At 37.6% G+C, this 5,591-nt stretch overlaps 1 long non-coding RNA gene across 1 annotated transcript; it reads right to left on the bottom strand.

Moving 5' to 3' along the window:
- On the bottom strand, window positions 835-2,183 carry LOC109842949. Its single transcript, XR_002247456.1, has 3 exons — window positions 1,969-2,183; window positions 1,822-1,880; window positions 835-921 (listed from the first exon to the last, which is right to left on the bottom strand). It is a non-coding gene; the product is annotated as an uncharacterized LOC109842949 (long non-coding RNA).

A 5,591-nucleotide genomic window follows, 5' to 3' on the forward strand; every position in this document is an offset into this window, starting at 1 on the left:
CCGAAGAGAATGCTTGAACTTTCCCTGGTATCCAAATAAAAATTCCCACCCTACGGGATTGTCTTCGATGTTGAAATATCTCTAAAAAATAAAATATAGTTAAGCATGGACAATTGATAGAATTGAAAAATAATTGTGATAAATATAAGAATTTACCCAACAATCTCGATATATACTCTCCAGGACATGAAATGGCTGCTCCCAAGCCTCGTAATAGGGATTCACATTATCACTCCTCCGTATCAAACATCCAAGGTATGAGCTGAAGTTATTAGCCCATTGTCCGGTTGGAATCCCATTATGTCCCCATCTCACAATTGCTCGGAAACCATCCGTCGGTAACTTTTTTTTAAAGTCACTTCCTTGGCGTCCTTTCTTCTGGTAAAGTTTTTCACCTACAAAAAAGAAATAATAGATATATCAACACTTTTATTTAATCAACACTTTTATTTAAGCTCTTAGAATTTACTAAAAAAGGAAGAAGAAAAATTCTGGAATTGATTAAGTTTTTGATCAAACTCACCAAATCTTTGTCTGATTTCATTTTTTGCATCAGACAAAATCTCCTCAATCTGAGGGGCCCATTCATCCAATCTTTTTTTCGCAAGCATGTATTTTTCAGTCTGCTTGAGTCTGTACCCCTCTGCACATGCTGGTAAGGGCCCACGCTCAATCTCAGGAATGTATGCTCGAAGTATAACTGGAGGATCTACATATAATGGCATGTGAGTCGGCTCTTCCTCACCCTCACCTATAAAAATAAAAGAAATAAATTATCATTGTGCATAAATCATGAATAAAAATACGTTCGTTAAACCAAGTTATACCTGACATCTCTCCTGAACTCTGAGGCTCTTCCTCAGTGGATTGGTCTTGACTGGGGTTAGCTTCGAATAACCTCCTGTTAATATTTTTAGACATCTGCAAGTTGAATAAACATACAAATTATTATTACATAGATGCAAATTGGCTTGGCGAAAATAAAAACAATATGTATTGTTGCGTTACTAAATTTTTCATTTCACATCAAGTTTGTAGGCATTTGCAAGCTGAATATACAAAATAAGATATTACATATTTATATCGTCCAAAAGGTAATTGAGATACAATGTAGTGATATTAAGATAGATAATAGATCGATTATGGATCGATACGCAAAACAACATACGCTTATTGTACACGGAGAACAATGCGGTACGTGTTATCGAAATTTTTAAGGAATAAAAATGCATAAAGTATATAAAGATAGATGATACACTACTGTATTCCTAACCTATACGAGAAGGGGACTCCTCCCCGGACAGATCTAATAATTATTGCATGTAGAGCATACTCCTAACATAAATCACGTAATTCTCTTTAGATGTAAAAAGTATTTTCACATTCAACTAGAATTGCGTGAGTTTATATCAGAAGAGACTCACATCCAACAATATTAGACGGGAAACTAGGGGTAACGATTTCTGATTCAAGGTCAAATTCTGTTACCGAAGTTACTTATGTCGTTATTTTCTTCATGAACTTTTCTCTCAGAATAGCGCTATCTCTGAACCAATTTAGAGATGAACTTCATACAAAAATTATTTCAGTAGTGATTGCACTTTAGACTAAAAACTGTCATGCTATATAACCACTTTATTACAACATATGCTTAATTTTGTTTAAGTTTGTATGTTAAACTTTACAAATAAAATGAGACTTAACTAGATTACAGCTATTTGTAAATATCAGCCAGCTTGGTCATTTTACAACTAATTATTCATTTTACAACTAATTATGTATAATTCTATACACAAAAATGCGACAATGACCAAAAATTACCGCTTGGATCTCCTGCAATGCAATCCAACAAAACGTAAGACTCACTTAGACCTCCTGCGCTGCAATCCAAGAAATCAGATCTCAAATTAGTAAAAACAACAAAACCTAAAATCAGAAAAAAAATAAAAAAAATCAAAGGAATCATACGCTGCTGACGGGTGAGGAGACGAGAGAGCTCAGGCGCCCACTGTTCGAGTCGGCGACGGGGCGGTGCGGCGGCGAGCTCCAAGGTCGTCGGTGAGCTTGATCGGGGCCACGGATGGTGGAGTCGAAGAGGGGGAGGGGAAGGTGATGGCGCGGGCTAGGCTGGCCGCGAGAGTGCGGTGTTCGCCGGCGGCGAGTGGCTGAGCTGAGAGAGGGGAACGAGGGCGCGCGGCGGCGAAGAAATTAGGGTTTCGATCTGTGGAAAAATATTTCGTCAGCGAGATTTATAAAGCAGACATCGCTGACGGGGTTCCCGTCAGCGATGTTTACAGCCCGTCAGCGATATTTTCATCGCTGACGGGAATGAAGACACGCTGACGGGAACATCGCCGACGGGATTTCCCGTCAGTGATAAAAACAACGCTGACGGGAATACCCCGTCAGCGATGTTGCCGTCAAGGAAACCCTAATTTCCACTAGTGGAAGCTTTAACTTGGATCTTGAACTTTGAATAGCAAGGCTTCACCGACATTCTGCCAACTTCCTTTGGATATGATCGTTGAAGCTCTATTCCATCCATCCTCCAACAATGTTGTTTGTCTATAATAAATAAGAAAACACAAATACTAGACAAACAACATTAGTGGTAAATTGTTTGTTAAACATCATCAAAATAAGAAGGCCAACAAAAGTTACGGTGGATGAAACTCAATTGGGCACTACTTAATACATTGATGGATAGATGGAGGCTAGAGACTAACACTTTTTATCTATGTGTTGGCGAGATGATTATTACTCTCCAAGACTTAGCAGTGATCCTTGGTCTCCGCATTGATGGTCCTTGTGCTACGGAGACTAATAGACATGTGTGGTGCCGAATTTGTGATGAGTTGTTAGGACTATCTCCGGAGTCCTTGCCCGAGGGATATATTGGATTGAAGTGGCTAAAAGAAAATTTCGCAAACCCCTTGCCAAAAGATGCATCCAGGTCATGATCCAACAACATACTCGTGCATATATTTTGCATATGATCAGGGTGCTTCTTTTCCCCGATTCAAGTAAACATAAAATACATTTGAGGTAAGACAACTTGTTATTCATATAATCTATTTTCATTGTCTTTTTTGCTAGAAATTTACTCATTATTCATAAAATACGACTAAATGTATTTGCCATGTGATAGGTGGTTAACGCTTCTTCGGGACTTCGACAGGTGCAGGACATTATCATGGGGTAGTGCTGTTTTAACATACCTATATTGGGAAATGTCTAAGGTCGCTTTTATGCAAAATAAAGAGCTCAATGAGTGCTTGACATTGTTACAAGTTTGGGCATGAGAGAGATTGGTTTTGAGACCAAGATTGTGCAAGACGCGAGTTTTAGATCGACAGATTCCACTAGGTAGCAGAATTTTGAATCTAATTAAAGAAAATTTAAATTTAAATTTTAAATTTAGAATTAGAATCTAACCTTCTATCATACACGCAGATGGAACATTACTAAAGCATATGATGAGATCCCGACAAGACAGTTAGATTTTTACGAGAGCTTGACTAGATAAAATTTTATCAGACATCAAAATTTTTGAATTTAAGTCAATTTAAGCTAGTTACTAATGATAATTAATATTTTTTAGTTCGAGTGGCAGATATACTAAACTTTTCTACCTCGTCTACCACTAATTTGCATGGAGGGGGATATGATATATGGAGAGCCAGAGTTCCTCTCGTTTTGCGTTGAAATTATGGAGATGCACGTGCCGAATCACGTGCTTAGACAGTTTGGTTTCGCACAACACGCTCCATAATTTGTAGAAAGAATAAAAGGAAATTCGTCTAAGGGTGGGCACCAAAATGATTGGCCACTTGTGCATAATCACTACATTGCTAGATGGAATAAACGGTATTTGAGCTTCATCGAACAGATTTATCCTCCGATGGAGGAAATATATTATATAAGATGATATTGGGGGTTACCAGAAGATAGATAATCACTCAAACCACGCCTCCAGTCGACGAAATCGAGATACATTCCCAACAAGCAAGATACATAACAGGGTGCAGATGAAAGAGAATGGGTAAGTAAAATGCGTTTTATAGATTAAATAAATTTTTTAATCCAATAGCTTTTGGTTACTTATTTATATAAGATTATCTTTTTACGTGATTGTAGATAGACGCTATGGATGAGATAGAGGGGATTGTAAATTACGGCATAAATACCACCAGAGGAGATTCGGTCCATGTATCAGTATTGCGGCGGATAGTGGGGAGGATTCATAAAGTTGTTCAACGAACTCATGATGATCGAAATGATGGTCGCGAGCAGATGGCACATGAGGAGAGGGTATATTTGCATCGACGAAGGCGAGGTGAATCTTTCTCACACGACAATGACGCTAGTTCATCACAGCAAGCTGGTCCATCACAGCCCCACACACAACCGAAGAGTGAGCACGTACAAAGCTCAAATCAAAGGAGGATGCCGACGATTGAAGCGGGTATGAAAAAGGGAGACCACGGGGGAGGGGCGGACTTTTAGGTTGCATGCGATAGATTATTAGTTTTTTTGCTTAGACTAAATTTTTCGTATGTGTAGACTTGATATATTTGAATTTGTTTGGAATATTTTGTCGTATGGATATGTATTTGAGTAGCTATTGTGTTGTGATGTTGTGGATTCCTTAAATTTTTTATCCAGTGTTTATTTCTTAAATATTATAAGTGTATAAATATTATATTGTATAACAATTATATGAAGTTGATGTTATATTTTTTGTAGCCAAAACAGGTCCGCCAAACAATATATATGAAGCGATATGGCCCTATGCATGTTCTATGCATATTTGGGGTGTGCCCAGCAAATCCACGGGACTAGTAGTCCCGTTGATTTGTTGGGAGGAGAAAGCCACTTCTCTGCTTAATGCACGAGACTAGTAGTCCCGTGCATTTTGAATTCCTTTCAGAAAACTCACGGGACTAGTAATACTGTGGGTTTTCTAAGATCGTTCAGTGGGTAATTAGGGGTCACTAAACATACAGGACTAATAGTCCTGAGATCCCATTTTGCGAAAACGGCCAAAAAATGACCGTTTTTGCTAAATAATTAGCAAAACGGTCGGTTTTGCTAATTATTTAACAAAAAGGGTCTCTTTTGAAAAAAATATCCATTTTTATATGTACCCCAAAGATTTACTACAGAGAGAAGGCTATCTTCACTTGGTATAAACCCAAAGAATTACTACTAAAGTGCAACTTGTCTGTTATTTATTTCGGCGTTTGGCAACCGTGGCGTTTTTGCCGTTTTTGTTTTTTTCTTCAACAAAAATAAAGAAACGCGTTTGGTAACATGGGCGTTTTTTTGACTTGTCCTTTTACAAAATCTAAAAATTAAACACTTTTCTCAAAACAACAAAAATATGTTTTAAGATTCTGTTTTTTCATCTAAGCCGTCGTCGTGGCGTTTTTGCCGTTTTTGTTTTTTTCTTCAACAAAAATAAAGAAACGCGTTTGGTAACATGGGCGTTTTTTTGACTTGTCCTTTTACAAAATCTAAAAATTAAACACTTTTCTCAAAACAACAAAAATATGTTTTAAGATTCTGTTTTTTCATCTAAGCCGTCGTAG

The sequence above is a fragment of the Asparagus officinalis genome, chromosome 1 (genome assembly GCF_001876935.1).
Source record: "Asparagus officinalis chromosome 1, Aspof.V1, whole genome shotgun sequence".
Lineage (NCBI taxonomy): Eukaryota > Viridiplantae > Streptophyta > Magnoliopsida > Asparagales > Asparagaceae > Asparagus > Asparagus officinalis.